The 18,340-nt window shown below is 36.3% G+C and overlaps 1 protein-coding gene across 1 annotated transcript in view; it reads left to right on the top strand.

Moving 5' to 3' along the window:
- MAN1A2 (mannosidase alpha class 1A member 2) overlaps positions 1-18,340 on the top strand; it is a 234,726-nt gene that overhangs the window by 170,196 nt on the left and 46,190 nt on the right. The window lies entirely within an intron of this gene.

Raw genomic sequence — 18,340 nt, 5'->3', positions numbered from 1 at the left:
TGTATGAAGTCAAAGGGCAAAATAAAAAATTAAAAAATTCTCTGTTATTTTAATGACTCTTACTTGTAAAAATATTATACTGGGCCTTCTTTGCCTGTTTCTTTACTGCTTTTTCATACTTTTAAATAGATCCCACCTGACTATGAAATTAGCCGTCAACAAGGATACTTTTTGTACCTTTCTAGCCATAGTTTTATATATTATCATTCCATACTATTAATTTTTAGGCTTGCTATCTTTCTTTTCACTCAGTCCCTAGCACATTTATTTAGATGTTGATGTAATAATGAAAATTGTACCTCATACTCTGTGAACTATTAAGTGACATGATAGAGTGTTCCTTTTTTAAAAAAATTAAGAAAAAATTACTGTTTTAAATATAAGTAATGATATATCCAAAGAGAGCAGCAGTTTACTGTGAAAGAGGTTGATTTATACTGTTCTCTGTTTTTCCTGATCTTAAGGGTGAGAAGGAAGTAGGCACATAAAGTGATGAAAATGTTCCAGTTCCATAGAAATATGTCTCACTGAAGTTATTATAAGTAGAATTAGCATTGAATTAGTGACCTTGCAATCAAGGTCACTAAGTTTCTACCGTTTAAGTAATTGGGACAGGAAATTTTAAATAAAGGAATAAATTATTTATGGGTTTGATTATAGAATGTGCCGTAATAGTTGTTATAGGTAAAATCATCTATCTCCAAAAATAATGAAATATAATAGACTAGAACTGCAAATACAAATACGTTTCAATATATAAATTTTTTTCTTTACAAAGATCAGAACTTACTATGGTAATTATAAAAAAAAAAAAGTTGGACAATAATTCAGCCTAGCTGAATAAACATAAAGATGATTAAATGGAATTTGTCAAAAGCAGAAAAGTTACTTAACAGTCAGTAATGGAAGCTAGGGAGGCCATAAACCCTGTTTTTGAGGTCAATCTTCTAATCAAGTGTGGCTGTACAGTGATTGGGTTCCTTTACTGTTCTGACATGCCTGGAATGGGTACGTCACCCTTTGCCCAATCTATCATATATGCTTTCCCCATTATTTTATAAAGTGCAATAAAATAAGGCTCGGTTCCCAAGACATTGGGATACATCAAATGAATGTTGAGATCTAGTGACTCCAAACTGGTATTTCAGTAGAAATACCTGCTAAGGAATAAATATTCTCAGTATTTTCTTGGGTAAAATATACACTACAGAAAGAAGTAGCTTCAAGTTCTTTAATAACTTCCTTTTGCTTAGAATGTGATTTCAAGTGGTCTTCTATAAGCAAAATGGACAGAGTGCTTGCTTGCTTAAGAGGTTTTCTTGTTGGTATATTTTGTTTTCAATAGAGATAATTGATTTTGACAAGAAAACTTAATATTCTTCACACTGTTCAATATTAAAGTTGTTTTTATTTTAATGTCGTTTGTAACTTTTCAATGTTACATTCTTCCTGCTTAGTGAATGTGTACTCTATTGAAGGTTAAACAACCAAGGTATATTCCATAAGGCATCATATTGAGAAACTGACAAGACACTAGACCAAGCTTTGAGAAAACTCTAATGAGGAAATAATTACTTTTATTCTAGCTAATTTGTCTAGAAGACAAATGGTAAATACATAGGCTAAATTAGATAAAGAAGAGACTTCAAGCAACAACAACAAAAAAGGAACCCTGGTAACCAAAAGGTCAGTGGTTCGAAACCACTGGCTGCTCCGAGGGAGAAAGATGTGGCAGTCTGCTTCTATAAAGACTGCCGCCTTGGAAACCCTATGGGGCACTTCTGCTCTGTCCTGTGGGGTCGCTATGAGTTGGAAGCGACTTTCAGTGCCAACAGGTTTGATGAAGCCCTGTGTGATCTGGCTACTGTTAATTCTTCTCTCATTTATTCTGCTCCAGCTACACTGGACTCCTCTCAATTCTTGAGTCTATTGCACCTACTGTTCCCTCTCCCTCTCTTCTTCAGGTTTTTATTCAAAAGTTCCTTTCTCAGTGTAGTCTTACCTGATCACTCTATCTAAAATTTCCACTGGCTTCCTAACTCCCCAGATACTTTATATATCCCTTCCCTCCATAGTGGTTAAGAACATAGACTCTAGAGGCAGAATATCTGGATTTGAACCTTGAATCTGCTGCATATTAGCTGTATGACCTACAGGTTTGTCATGAATTGAATTGTGTCCCCCAAAAATATATGACAACTTGGTTAGGCCTTGATTCCCAGTATTGTGTGGTTGTCCTCCATTTTGTGATTGATATAATTTTCCTATGTGTTGTAATTCCTCATCTCTGCCTGTGATTAATGAGGTAAGGTTAGATTATGTTAAATAAGATTAGGGTGGAATGTAACACCCTTACCCCAGGCCACATTCTTAATCCAATGTAAAGGGAGTTTTCCTGGGGTGTGGCCTGCCTCACCTTTTATCTTGCAAGAGATAAAAGGAACGGGAAGTAAACAGTTGGGGACCTCATACCACCAAGAAAGAAGCTCTGGGAGCAAAGGATGTCCTTTGGACCCAGGGTTCCTGCGCTGAGAAGCTCCTAGTTCAGGGAAGGATTGATGACAAGGACCTTCCTCCAGAGCCAACAGAGAGAGAAAGTTTGTTGTCAGGTGCTGCTGAGTCAGTTCCAATCCTGTGTACAACAGAATGAAACACTGCTCAGTCCTGCGCCATTCTCACAGTCATTGTTATGCTTGGGCCCATTGTTGCAGCCACTGTGTCAGTCCATCTTGTTGAGGGTCTTCCTTTTTTTTCCACTGACCCTCTACTTTACCAAGTATGATGTCCTTCTCCGGGGGCTGCTCCCTCTTGATAACATGTTCAAAGTATGTGAGACCTCCTTTTTTTTTTTTTTTTTTTTTGCTTATTCTTTAAATGTTGACATTCTCCAGAGATTTTTGTCCTTTAATCACTAAGGGCATTCTCCCTGAGTGAACTCTCGTGTCAAGTTCAATTTATATACTTAAAATGCCCAAATGTATACCCCGAATTTAGCTCTCTCTCTGGATTTCCACATATCCAGTTGCCTGTTTGTCATCTCTATTTAGATATCCAACTAACTCCTCAAATTCAGCATATCCAACATTCAGACATCTTTCACTTTAAACTATTTTCCCCTCCAGTATTCCCAATTTCAATGAATAGCATCACTGTTCACCCACATGCCCCAGCCAAAAATCTAGACATTATCCATAATTTCTCCTTTACTTTTTCAGTTAACATTTGATAGATGTCAAAATAGAAGAGAATAGAAAACTCAAGGGTGATTATTTTAAGATGTTAATGATAAGCATTTAAATGCTAAGAGGCAGATTCAGTTAAAGAGTAGAAGTGAAAGATAAACCAAGGGGGTGGAGATTCCTGAGAAGGAAGAAATGGTTAGGGTCTATAACTAGATAGTGTGTATAGAGTGGAGAGGGGACATTTCTTCCTCTCTGACAAACAAAAGGAACAGGCAAATTGATGGGGAGGGGATCAGCATCTTCTCTGAATTAGAAGGCGTGGTTGTCTGCTGAGAGTGAGGAAGAAAGTAGAGCAATGGGAGACTTACAAAGAAGAGATTTCAAATATCTGTGTTAGGGAATGAGGGCTAATCAAGGAGTCATAGAAGAATTGGCAAGTAGTATTGAGGTCCCTGTTGTGAATTTGGCATAATAAGAGAGCAAAACTAACAGCTGGGTTGATGCAAAGTTGATGTTTTAACTGGATTGGGTGCCAGAGAAGGACAATGGAGCAAAGGTCCTGAATGTTCGGACAAGAGAATTATCTGTTGTTTCATTTCCCATCTAGCCTATACTATGTAGGATCCAAACTAAGATGAGAATACTCCTATCTTAATTTTTCTGTTTTACCTGTCCTACAAATCCCCCAAAATTTATTAACCCAGCTGTCTACGTCCCATTTATCATTTACGCACTGAGTTACCTGGGTATTGCCGATGAAAATCTCCAATAGCACAGGTTAAAGTCACTATATGTTTATAATTTCCAACTCCAGTGGCATCTTTCCAACATCCAAAGGGTATCTTTGACAATCCTTTTTTCTTACTCTTCTATTTTTTTTTACTCTCCTTAAGCTTTCTGTCTGACTCTCCTATCCATCTTCAAGCTTTTTTTTTCATTAAAAAAAAGTTGGTTTTTTTTTTTTCAACTTCCATGGCAATTTTAGTTTAGGGATATATATTTTTGTAATAGTATTTATATAGATTATTATTTTTTTAATGACGGTCTGTTGAGGTTACTGATAGGTTTGGACTAATTCCTAATATATTTTTAATTGTTTTATTTACTTACATTAAAAAAATAAATTTATTAATGTATAATTGACATACAATAAACTTTACATGTTTAAAATGTATACTTCCTTTCCTACTCCCTCTCATCCATAAACAACCACGATTCTCTTTTCTATCACCATAGATTAGTTTCTATTTTCTAGAGTCTTATATAAATATAATCCTTTTAATGTACTTTCTGTTTTGGGGGAGAGGGCTTGGCTACTTGCACTCAGCATACTTACTTTGAGCTTCATCCATGTTGTGCGTATTATTAGGTCATTCTTTTTTATTGATGAGTAGTATTCTGCCACAGTTTATCTGTTCACCTGTTGATGGACATTTGGGTTGTTTCTAGTTTTAAGCTATATTAAATAAAATTGCCATGAGCATTCATGTACGAACCTTTGTATGGGCGTATGCTCTCATTTCTCTTAGGTAAATACCTAGGAGTGGAATGGTTATATCATGTTGTCGATGTATATTTAACATTTTAAGAAACTTGTCAAACTATTTTCCACAGTGGACGTCAGTAGTGTTCCCATCAGTGGTGTTCTTCCATGTACTTGCCAACACTTAATATGATTCGCCTTTTAATAGGTGTGTGATAACTCATTGTAGTTTTAATTAGCACTTCTCAAATGACTAATGATGCTGGAGATCTTTTCATATGCTGTTTTCTATTCATTTATTGGTGAATTGTCTGCTCAGATCTCTTAACCATTGCCCATTTTTTTTAATGGGTTGTTAATTGTTGAGTTTTTGAGAGTTCTGTATATATTCTGGATACAAGTACTTTATCAGATATATACCTTGGAAGTATTTTCTCCCCATCTGTGGCTTATCCTTATATTCCTTAAATGGTGTCTTTTGAAGAGGAGGAGATTATAACTGTAAAGTCCCTTTTATCAATTTGTTTATTTATGGATTATTCTTTTGGTGTCGCATCTGAGAAGCCTTTCCCTAAAACTCAAGGTCAGAGATTTTTCCTATGTTCTGTTCTAAAAGTTTTGTAGTTTTAGGTTTTATTTTATTTTTTTGTTTTGTTGAGAATGTACACAGCAAAACGTACACCAATTCAACCATTTCTGCATGTACAATTCAGAGACATGGGTTTTATATTTGGGTGTATGATCCATTTTGAGTTAATTTTTGTATAAGGATCAAAGTTCATTTTTTACATATGGCTATCCAGTTATTCCAGCACCATTTGTTGAAAAGTCTGTCCTTTTACTACTACATTGTCTTTACATCTTCATCAAAAATCAGTTGTCCATATAGGTGTGGGTTTATATTTGCACTCTGTTCTACTTTAGATCTATTTATCCATCATTTTGCCAATGCTATGCTGTTTTGATTAGTGTAGCTTTATTATAAGTGCTGAAGTAAAGTAGTGTTAAAACCAAAACCAAACCCAGTGCCGCCAAGTCGATTCTGACTCATAGCGACCCTATAGGACAGAATAGAACTGCCCCTTAGAATTTCCGAGGAGCGCCTGGCGGATTCGAACTGCAGACCCTTTGGTTAGCAGCTGTAGCACTTAACCACTATGCCACCAGGGTTTCCACAGTAGTGCTAGCTCTTCAAATTTTTCTTCTTTGTTTTACATTTTTTGGTTATTCTAGGTCCTTAGCATTTTAATATGAATTTTAGAGTCACCATATCAGTCTCTGTAGAAAATCTTGGGTGAGATTTGGATTGAGATTGCACTGACTCTACAGACCAATTTGAGGAGAATGGCATTTTAACAGTAGCGAGAACTTTAATCCACACACATATACGTGTATATGTATATATCCATTTATTTAGGTGTTCTTTATAATTTCTTACAAAAATATTTTGTAGTTTTCAGTATTCAAGTCTTTAACATGTTTTGTCAGATTTATCTGTGTTTCATATTTTTATGCTATTTTAAGTGGCATTTTTTTGTTTCTTATTTTTTATTAGTATATGGTATAGTGATAAAGTTGATCTTAGTGTATTAATCTCCCCTCTGCGATCTTGCTAAATTTACTTAGTAGTTCTAGCAGCTTTTTTGTAGATTGCATCAAATTTTCTACATAAACAGTCATGTTATCTCTAGAAAAAAGTTTTACGTCATTATTTCCAACTGGACATTTTTATTTCTTGCCTCATTACACTTGCTAGAATCTGCTGTTCAATATTGAAGAGAAGTGATTAAAAGTGGATTTCGTTGTCTTTTTTTTCTGATCTGAGAGAGAAAGCATTTAGTCTTTCAGCAGTAAGTACAGTGCTAGCTGTAGGGTTTTTGTAGATATTCTTTATCAGATTGGGAGCCCTGGTGGCTCAGTGGTTAAGAGCTATGGCTGCTATCCAAAAGATCAGCAGTTAGAATCCACCAGCCACTCTTTGGAAACCCAGTGGGGCATATCTGCTATGTCCTGCAGGGTGGCTATAAGTCGAAATTGACTTGGTGGCAATGGTTTTTTTTGTTTGTTTGTTTAAATCAGATCAAAAGAGTTCTCTTTTTCTTGCCTAATTTGTGTCAAGTCTATTATATCCTTGCTGATTTTCTGATTTCCTGTTCTGTCAGTTATTGAGAGAGGAATGTTTAAATCTTTGTCTGTCATTGTAGGTTTGTCTGTCTCCTTAGAGTTGTATCGCTTTTTGTTTAGTGTATTTTAAAGCTCTTTTATTAGGTGTGTAGATGTTTATCACTGTTCTTTTCTTTTGATACATCGACACCTTTATGAATTGACCTCTTTATGAAATAACTTTGTTCTTGGTAATATTATTTGCTCTGAAATCTACTTTGACATTAATATGACTGCTAGAGCTTATTTTGGTATATCTTTTTCCATCCTTTTACTTGTAAACTGTGTTTTAAACTATTGCGTGTTTCTTGTAGGCAGCATATAATTGGGTTTTGCTTTTTTTAATCCAATGTGCTTTTTAATTGGGGTGTGTAGACCAATTATATTTAATATGATTATTGATATGGTTTGGTTTCAATCTATTATTTTGCTATTGTTTTCTATTTTGTACCATTATTTCTTTGTTTCCTTTTTCTACTTTTTTGGATTACTCAGGTATTTTTTAGTATTCCATTTTATGACCTTTGTTGGATTATTAGCTTTAATTTTTCGTTTTAGTAGTTTAATGGTTGCTTTAGGGTTTGTAGTATACATCTTTAATGTATGACAGTCTACCTTCAATTGATATTATACCACTTCACGTGACCGTATCTTATAATTGCATACTTCAATTTCCTCTCTCCTGGCCTTTATGCTATTATTTTCATGCATTTTACTTTTTATATGTTATAAACTCTACAATACATTGTTATTGTTTTTAAGTAGTCACTTATTTTTTAAAGAGATTTTAATAATTAAAAAGCCAGCTTATATATTTACCCATGTAGCTACATTTCTAGTGCTCTTTAACCTTTTGTGTAGATCAGGTAAGGATTAACAAACTTCTTTCTGTAAAGGTCCATCCCTGTGATAAATATTTTAGGTTTTGCAGGCCAAGAGGCAAAATCAACAATATTAAAATGTTAATACTTGAAAAACACTGTATATAATAAGAGAAAACAAATTTTCACAAATTTTTTATTGATGAAAAATGGGGTATAATTTTTGTGTATTAAAGTTCTACTTAGAAGAATGGAATTCTTTTTTTTTTTTTTTTAGATAATAACATTTTGCTTGATTGGCATTCAAAATGAGTGTTCACAGTCATCAAAATCTAATGATCAGGTGTTTATACATTAATGCTGATCTGTAATGAAATTTTGTTTCATCTTCCAAAAGTTGTTTTACAAAGATAAATACTGCCAAATACTGATATCCATCTGTAGAGCTTATATTCCAATAAAATTTGTTGACATTGAAATTTGAATTTCATATAGTTTTCACATTTACAGAATATTATTATTCTTTTGATTTTTTACCATTAAAATATAAAAACTATTATGGTATAGATAGATTGTGTCCCCCAAAAAATATGTATTGTGGATCCTAACCTCCATGCCTATGGTTATAATCCCATTTGGGAATGATTAGTGTAGGGTGTGTTGTGAGTCAGTCTATTTTGAGATATAAAAGAGATTAAACAAGCAAACAATTAAGCAGAGATGGGGAAAGAGAGATGCCAAGCCACCTGAAGATCACTCAGGAGCAGAAGTTCAAAAGCGACAAGTAACTCCCTCCAGAGCCGGCAGAGAGAGAAAGCCTTCCCCTAGAGATGGCACCCTGAATTCGGACTTCTAGCCTCCTAAACTGTGAGAAAATAAATTTCTGTTTGTTAAAGCTACCCACTTGTGGTATTTTTGTTCTAGCAGTACTAGATAACTAAGACATACTCTTAGCTCACAGAACATGTAAAAACAGGAGAGGAATAAATTTGACCCCCACACTATAGTGTGCCAACCTGTGGTATAGATCCAGATTTCTGTTGTTTTCCATCTGCCTGAGGAATTCCTTTAATATTCCTTGTATTGCAAGTCTTGTGATGATGGATTCTTTCAGTTTCAGCATATCTAAAAACATCTTTATTTCACCCTCATTTTTGAATAACATTTTTTCTGGGTATGGAATTTTAGGTTGACATGGTTTTTACTTTCAGCATATTAAAGGTGGTGTTCTACTGTCTTCTTGCTTGCATTATTTCTGATGAGATATCTGATGTAATTCTTATCATTCTTCCTCCATTTATAGCATGACTTTTTTCTCTGACTGCATTTGAAATTTTTCTTAATACTGGTTTTGAGCAATTTGATTATGTTGTGTCTTGATGAAGTTTTATTCTTGTATTCTGTTTTGGGGATTTGTTCATTAAGCTTCTAGGGTCTGTGGGTTTATAGCTTTTATCCATTTTCCTGTGTAACAAATCACTCTAAAACCTAGTGGCTTAAATCAATACTAATTGGTTATTTTTCCATATCTACAGGCTGGCCTAGTAGTTCTGCTGACCTGACTTGGGCTCTGCTGATACTATGTGGGGCTTGCCCTTGTTCTACAGTCAGCTCACCAGTTGGCTAGAGGCTGGCTGATCTAGGATGACCCCATTTGGAGTGACTCATCTCTGCTCCATGTGGTCTCTCATCCTCTGTCAGGGTGTACCATGCTTCTATTCATGGCAGTGACAGTGTTCTCAAAAGAGAAGTAAGCACACAAGGTCTCTTTGAGGCTTAGGCTTGAAATTGGCACACGGTTATGTATTTATTTTTACCACATTCAATTGGACAAAGAAAGACACAAGGCCAGTAAACGTTGAAGGGATGAGTGTTTTTTTCATACTCTTCTTCAGCTAGTTCTTTAAATATTGATATTCCCAGGGATTCCTACTTTTTACCATTTCAGTTGTACTTAACCAACCTCGTCTGTTCTCACAGGAAGAACTATGTCCTACGTATTGATGAAATCCAAATCAGCTATTGGTAAACAATTGCAGGCCGGTCTGTGGCCTGTTTTTGTATGGCCTGCAAGCTTAGAATGATTTTTACATTTTTAAAGGGTTGTTTAAACATACAAACAAACAGCTTCGACAACAAAAATGAAAAATGTGTGGCAGAGATGTATGTTGTCTGGTCCCTGACAGAAAAAGTCTGCCCACTGAGTGGAAATAATTATCAAATTAAATATCGAAGTGTCTACTTTTTCTGTCACCAACTATAAGAATATAACAAATCCCTACTTTTCATTTCTCTGTTCCGTTCTGATACCAGCTGCCTAATCAGCTCTTCTTTCTCTGACTCTAGCCACCTGGAGCTAGGTCAGATCTCGCAAATTAAAAGTCCTTCAGACTACCAGTTTAGTCCAAGACCTTAGATGCTAGCTGCAAACTTGGGAGTCTCCAGGGCTCCTCTTGCTTCTGACCTGCTGGCTATAAATTCAGAATTTTCCCATTACCCCTGTAGGATGCCGGCCTCAATCTTGCTCTCCCCCTGGATGCTCCCCTCTGACCTGCTGGGTACAATTCAGGGGTTCCCTGTACTCCCTCATGATACAGTTGTAAGTTTGTCCCTCCTCCCTCTGAACTCCTTCACTTCTGACCTGCTGGCTTCCACTACTCCTTTGAGTTTGATAATTTGCTGGAACAAATCACAGAAAGTATAGAGCTTTCTCTGAAGAGATCACAGAAAGCTCTATACTTATGATTACAGCTTTATTATGGCATAAAAGGTTATAAATGAAGAGACACATAGGTTGAGGTATTGGAGAGTTTCCCAACGCAAATTCCATGTCCCAAAGGGCTCGCTGCTCTACCACATGTTTAGAAGTCTCTCACCAACCAGGGACCCCCTGGAGCTTCCTTGCTGAGAGCCTTTATTGACCTCATTAAGTAGCCATGATTGAGTTAATCAGCCCACCTCCCTCCTGAGTTCAGCTGATACCAGGTGACATGATGGTCTCTCTGGCCTGGCCAGCCGCCACTCATTAGCACAAACCCCCAGGTGTGGTCTGGAGACCAACAAAGACACCTCAGTTACTCAGGATACTACAAGGTTTTAGAGTTGTCTCTCAGGAAACAAGGACAAAGGTGCAACTACTTTGGGGAAAGTGAAATTCTTCACTCCACACCCACCCATGATCGAAATTAATATTTCGTTACTGATCTTTCTAGGCTTTAAACTTACATTCCCACATGTATAGAATATTTGTTCCTGAGTATCTCATTGTTGTCAGGTGCCATTGAATCGATTCTAACTCATAGCGATCCTATAGGATCTATAGGACAGAGTAAGACTGTCCCATAGGGTTTCTAAGGATCAGCTGGTGGATTTGAACTGCTGATCTTTTGGTTAGCAGCCAAGCTCTTAACCACTATGCCATCAGGGCTCTGAGTATCTCATGGGTACCTCAAACTCAACATGTGTAAAATTGAACTCTTCTCCTGACTTCGTTTCACATACTTTGGACATGTTATCAGAAGGGATCAGTCCCTGGAGAAAGACATCATGCTTGGTAAAGTAGAAGGTCAGTGCTAAAGAGGAAGACCTTCAACGAGATAGATTGATGCGATGACCGCAACAGTGGGCTCAAACATAGCAACAATTGTGAGGATGATGCAAGACCAGCAGTGTTTCATTCTGTTGTAGATAGGGTCACTGTGAGTCAGAACTGATTCAATGGCTTCTAACAACACAACATCTTTTCTTTAAAATGTTTCCTCCTCCTGAGTCCTTATACTACTCACATTCTACATAGTTTGGCCCATGCCAGGAACTTTACAGTCAGGCTAGACTGCAGACCTATTTTTCTGTCTTCTTAGAACTCTCAAATCTATTCTGTCCTTCATTCCTTATTCCCTTCAGTTATTTTAGGCCCTCAGTTCAGTATCGCCCCTTCCCAGTGCTTCTCTACAATTCTCCTTGCATGATCCTTACTTAAGGTTTATTTGATGTTTTGATGTATTAGGACCGATAAATGACTACATTTGCTCCTCACGTATCCACTATCTAGTTATCCAACATTTCGCATTCATGACAATAGTAAAAAAGCTATTATCCAAATATTTTGCACATTAACAATGTGCATCTGGCAGTGACGAACACCGAGGCATGAGGTGAGAGCAGTACTGGCTGTGATGGTTAAGTTTATGTGTCTACTTGGCTGGCCCATGATTCTCAGTGGTTTGGCAGTTATGTAATGACATAATTTGGTACTTATGTAATGATACAGTTATCCTCCATTTTGTGATCTGATGTGGTTATCCTCCATTTCTGCATGATGCCGATTTTCACATAATGACCTGGTCTTTGGAATCTAACCATGTCTATAAGTGAGGAGGAAAAAAAAAAAAACTCATTGCTATCAAGTTGATTCTGACGCATAGTGACCCTATAACACAGTAGAACTGCCCAAAGTGAGGAGTAGGCATTTAAAATTGTAGAGGACCATTCTGGTTTGGTTATGTGGAGTAGCTGGAAGCCAAAATACAGGGAATTAAGAAGCAAAAGATTATGAGAAAGAAGCAGCAGTTAGTCCAGACTCTTTTAAGAAAGATGGGAGGAATGAACTTCGGTATTTGGGTATTTTTAGAGCATATATTCTTATTATAGTCAACTGAGTAATTTAGAATATTTTACCTGGACATTGAGTTGTGAGAAAATTAAAAAGCTCTAGGCACAAATATATGTTTATAGAAGATTTAAAATCTCCAAAAGGAAAATCTTACTAAGATTTGTATGCATTTTTCTGATAATCTACATTAATGAGCTGTATTCTAAGTTGTTTTTTATTATCTTGGCAATGGTTATTTCATGAAAATATATACTATAATTATAGACATTTTAGTATTGAGGGAATTTAAAAAGTTTATGAAAATGTACATATGGAAATTTTATTACAACTTGAAAGAATGAGTGCTTCAGATATTTAATGCACCATTCAGCAAACATTTCTGTTGAATTTTTGAGTATTGGGTGCTATCCTAGGTATTAACGTTTATCCCATAATTCATTGTTTGTTTCCCTAAACAGAAAAAAAAAAAGTATGAAAATGGGTTTATTTTGTTAAAATGTGGTCTAATTGGTTAGAAAAAGAAAAAGCACCTTAAGACAAATTATTATAATTGTGAAATGTTATTCGTACTTGAAAATAAAAATACAGCCATTCATTTGATAATTGCTCATGAGCATGTATAAGTAATAATTGTGCTAGATACCGTAGGGTATATAAAGAAGCTTAAACCAGTAATACAAGTCAGCCGTCAAGTTGCTTGTAGTTCAACAGAGAGTCTAATTTTAGTTAATTCAACCTCAGCATATTAAACAAGACTGCTTTTGGATTGTTTGATATTTTTCTGATTGAGCTATCAATTTTCAAATAAGTGTATTAAAATCTATATTTGCCAATTTTTCAGTGTAATTTTATCAGTTTTTGCTTTATATATTTACTTTTTCCCTTAGTATATTTTAAATATCCATATTTTAAACTTGCTTTCAGAAGGTTGCTCCATCATTCGCTTTTTCTCAATACAGTAAATTCTCCTATTTATTGAGTTGAATTATGTTAGTGTTCTTTCGTAACTTAAGTTTTTCTCATGTGCATTAGAATTTTCATTTGAAAGCTGATCTTGAGTCAGAGCTTCATGATATATGTGTTTTTCTTTCCACACCCCTCACTCCCTCCTCCATGCCTGACAGGTTTATTATTACCTTCCTTGGCTCATCAGTTCAGAACTTGGTCTTTTTTTTTTTAGTACACTGGAATCATGGCTCTCTCTTCCAAGGAGCCTATACCTTCAGTTCCCAACATACATGGCATGTTAACCCAATCTCAATTGCTCAGCTGTCTGTTTCCATCTGCTACTATAGGAAACTAATTTTATACCCAGAGTCCCACCACAAGTGAGTGCCTTGAACCCTACTAGCTTGTAGGAAGTAAACTCTCAGATGTCTTTATTTACTTCTGTTTCCAGAAATAGAAACTCCTGCTTTTAACACTATGAGTTTCTTTGTATTTCTTATCTTCATAGTTTCTAAATTGTTTTAAACATGGCTATGCCATTTTAAGAAATATTTGGCTTATTATCATTGTTAATTGTTTTGGGGAGGGGTTGAGATTTTGTGTGGACTTAACATCTTGACAAGAATCATTATATAATTATTAAATTTTTTAGAAGTCTGCATACCACCTAAAAATCATCATGAATAACATAGTGGTTATGATGTGAGCAAATTGTGACATAGGGGAATGAAAAATTAAACATTAACTAATTGCAGAGTTATTGAGAAAGAAGTCAACCTGAGAAGGTTATATTAGAACTTCTAGTTCATGGTAAAGATTGAACTATAACGTCATCATTATGAACAACCATTCTTCCTGAGATCAAAATGAAATGAAGATACAGAAATGGAAAAGGGAAAAATTAATGAAGAAAAAATAATGACGAGATTTGTAAGCAATGGAGGGGGAAGGGTTCATAATGAAGATATTTCAACCAGTTTCCAGAACACAGAATGTGGCTGGGAGTGGATGAATAGCATTGAGAAAGCCACAGCCTAGAGTATCTTAAAAAGAAAACTAAAGAAAAGATAGCTGATGGAATCCCAGAGAAATTTTGGGTTCATAGGAAATAAGTAAAATTAATTGAAAACATGAGTGAAAAGTAAGAGCTAAAAACAGGAATTTATTCAAGGTTGTAATGTGAAACATAGGCTCCACTTGAATTCCTAATTTACCACCTTTTTTATCCCTGGCATTTATCACCAGGCATGAAACTATGCAGCTCTTCTTTTAAAAAAATGAGCAATTTCATTGAGGGAGGGTAAGACTTTCCATGTAGATGTAGGTGCTCCAGAATAAAGCTGCCTCCCCTCCCCCATCCTAAAATTTGAGCAGGTCCACAGTTTCACAACAAGCAAACCATTCCTGACTCTAAAGGAAACCCTATCAGTTAGCCTACCCTTCTCCAACTTAGTCTTCATAAAAAAATCCAGTCAGTAGTTAACCAGTCAGTATCTATTATTTATCAGTATCTGTACCTCAGAGGGAAACCCTGGTGGCGTAATGGTTAATTAAGAGCTATGGCTGCTAACCAAAAGGTCAGCAGTTCAAATCCACCAGGTGCTCCTTGGAAACCCTATGGGGGCAGTTCTACTCTATCCTGTAGGATTGCTGTGAGTCGGAATCAACTCGACGGCAGTGGGTTTGGTTTTTGGTATTTCAGAGAGTGGCTCAAGAAGACAAAGTCAAGTATTATAAGGAAACATGCAAAGACCCCCAAAAGGGAGGAACACACTTAGCATTTCTCCAGCTGAAAGAAGTAAAAACTTCAAGCATTAAGTTGGCAATATTGAATAATTCTATGGGCAAAAAAATTGAATGATGCAGGAAGCATCAAAAGGTGGAAGGAATACACAGAGTCACTGTACCAAAAATAAATTGGTCAACATATCAACCGTTTCAGGAGGTAGCTTATGATCAAGAACCAGTGGTACTACAAGAAGTTCAAGCTGCATTGAAGGCACTGGCAAAAAACAAGCCTCCAGGAATTGACAGAATACCAATTGAAATGTTTCAACAAATGGATGCAACACTGGAAGTGCTCACTTGTCTATGCCAAGAAATTTGGAAGACGGCTACCTGGCCAACGGACAAGAAAAGATCCATATTTGTGCCCATTCCAAAAAAAGGTAATCCAAAAGAATGAGAAAATTATCAAGCAATATCATTAATACCATATGCAAGTAAAATTATGCTGAAGGTAACTCAAAAAAGGTTGCAGGAAACTGCCAGAAATTCAAGCCAAGTTCAGAAGAGGACGTGGAATGAGTGATATCTCTGCTGATGTCAGATGAATCTTGGCTTAAAGCAGAGAATACCAGAAAGATGTTTACCTGTGTTTTCTGACCATGCAAAGGCATTGAATTATAGATAACATTGTGAAGATTGGGAATTCTGGAACACTTAACCGTGCCTATGTGAAGCCTGTACATAGACCAAGAGGTAGTTGTTTGAATAGAACAAGGGAATACTGCATGGTTTAAAGTCAGGAAAGGTATGTGTTAGGGTTGTATTCTTTCACCATACCTATTCATTGTATATGCTGAGCAAATAACCCGAGAAGCTGGACTATATGAAGAAGAACAGGGCATCAGGATTGGAGGAAGACTCATTAACAGCCTGTGATATGCAAATGACACAGCCTTCCTTGCTGAAAGTAAAGAGGACTTGTAGCATTTACTGATGAGGATAAAGACTACAGCCTTCAATATGGATTACAGCTCAACATAAAACAAAAATCCTACAAACAATAACATCATGATAAACAGAGAAAAGATTGAAGTTGTCGAGGATTTCATTTTACTTGGATCCACGATCTACGCCCATTGAAGCAGCAGTCAAGAAATCAAAAGACATATTGCATTGGGCAAAGCTGCTGTGAAAGATCTCTTTAAAGTGTTGAAAAGCAAAGATGTCACCTTGAGGACTAAGGTACGCCTGACCCAAGCCATGGTATTTTCAATCACCTCATATGCATGCTAAAGCTAGACAATGAATAAGGAAGACCGAAGAAGAATTGATTTGAAATGCATTTGAATTATGATGTTGGCAAAGAATATTTAATATACCATGGACTTCCAGAACCAACAAGCCTGTCTTGGAAGAAGTACAGCCAGAATGTTCCTTAGAAGCAAGGATAGTGAAACTTCGTCTCGCCTACTTTGGACATGTTATCAAGAAGGACCAATCTCTGGAGGAGGATATTATGCTTGGTAAAGTAGAGAGTCAGCAAAAAAAGAGGAAGACCCTCAGCAAGATGGATTGACACAGTGGTTGCAGCATTGGGCTCAAACGTAGTAATGATTGTGAAGGTGGTGCAGGACCAGGCAATATTTTGTACTGTTGCGGATGGGGTCACTAAGAATTGGAGCTGGCTCCACGGCATCTAACAGCAAAAATATCTATAAATGTATATTAGTGATGGGATAGCATATAATTTCAGAACTATAACTCCTAGGTTCTGTTTTCGTTAACTATTACCAAATTTCCCTTAAATTCCAGCAACAATGCAGCATGACCTTATCAACATTGGCTATTATCAGTCGTTACAAAATTTTTTAATAGGTAAAAGAAAACCCTGGTGGCTTAGTGGTTAAGTGCTACAGCTGCTAACCAAAGGGTCGGCAGTTTGAATCCGCCAGGTGCTCCTTGGAAACTCTATGGGGCAGTTCTGTTCTGTCCTATAGGGTCGCTATGAGTCGGAATCGACTCGACGGCACTGTGGGTTTGGTTTTGGTTTAATAGGTAAAAATAAAATCTCGTTATTTGATTTTCTCTAAGCATCTTTGCTTATGTAAATTATCGATTTGTGGCTTTTTTTTTTTTTTTCCCTTGTGAGTTACTTGTGTGCATCATATGTCAATTTTTTGTTCCATTTGTTCTCGTTTGTCAGAGTTCTTTGTTTAGGGTATCGATCCTTTTTTCTTATGTTGTGAGTATCTTCTCCCATTCAGTTTTTTGTCTTTGTCTTTTGTATTTATTTATGGTAGCATAAATTATAGGAAGAGCCCTGGCCACACAGTGGTTAACGGCTGTAGCTGCTAACCAAAAGGTCAGCGGTTCGAAACCCTATGGGACAGAATTGATAGCAGTGGGTTTGACTTTTTTTTATACCATAACCAACCAACCAACCCATTGCCATCGAGTCGATTCCAACTCATAGCGACGCTCTAGGACAGAGTAGAACTGCCCCATAGAGTTTCCAAGGAGCGCCTGGTGGATTTGAACTGCTGACTTTTTGGTTAGCAGCCGTAGTACTTAACCATTACGCCACCAAGGTTTCCTACAGCTATAAATCTTTTCCTTTATGGCTACTTCATTTTGTGTTTTACTTAAGATCATTTGCTTAGGAAGACTAGACATTCTTTTTTTTTCTTCTGGTATATTTATAGTTTTATGTTTCACTTTTAAATAGTTAATCTATCACAGATTTATATTTGTGAGCTAAAGATATAAATACTAATATGCATTTGTCCCCAAATGGATAGTCAGTTTCATAGGGCACTGAATAGTCCATCTTTTCCTTACCAGTTTGAAAGACCAATTATAGTACTATGTAAATGATGGAAGAGTTATGGGAAATGTGATATTTTTTCTTTCATGCAGGGAGGATGTAAGTTTTGAAACAAAATTCAGGGATGATAGGGCAGGGTTTGTACAAAGTCAGGAGTAAAAGATTTATAGAACTAAACTGTTTAGCATTAAAAATATAGGTGGGATAGAGAAAGAATATAACTAGGCAAACAAACGTGTACTAACAGCTGTATAAATACTAATGGAGGATAAAAATTCAGCAACTTACTATGCCAGGTGTTACAGAGGAGTTCTTGGGCTTTTTTTTCTTTGTGGAATAATTTTATTTCCTATGGCACAGATGTTACCATTAACCACCTTATAGAGAAAAATGTCCAAGAGTGAGCTCTTCTAGGTTAACATCAGATCTAAGAGCATTTTGCGTATTTAATCATAGCTTACATATTTAGGGAGCCCTGATGGTACAGTGGTTAAGAGCTTGGCTGCTAACCAAAAGGTCAGTAGTTCTTATCCACCAGCCGCTCTCTGGAAACCCTATGGGACAGTTCTACTCTGTCCT

The sequence above is a fragment of the Elephas maximus genome, chromosome 3 (genome assembly GCF_024166365.1).
Source record: "Elephas maximus indicus isolate mEleMax1 chromosome 3, mEleMax1 primary haplotype, whole genome shotgun sequence".
In the NCBI taxonomy this organism is placed as follows: Eukaryota; Metazoa; Chordata; class Mammalia; order Proboscidea; family Elephantidae; genus Elephas; species Elephas maximus.
Note: the sequence above shows the minus strand (reverse complement) of the source record. Positions and strands in the feature narration are given on the sequence as shown.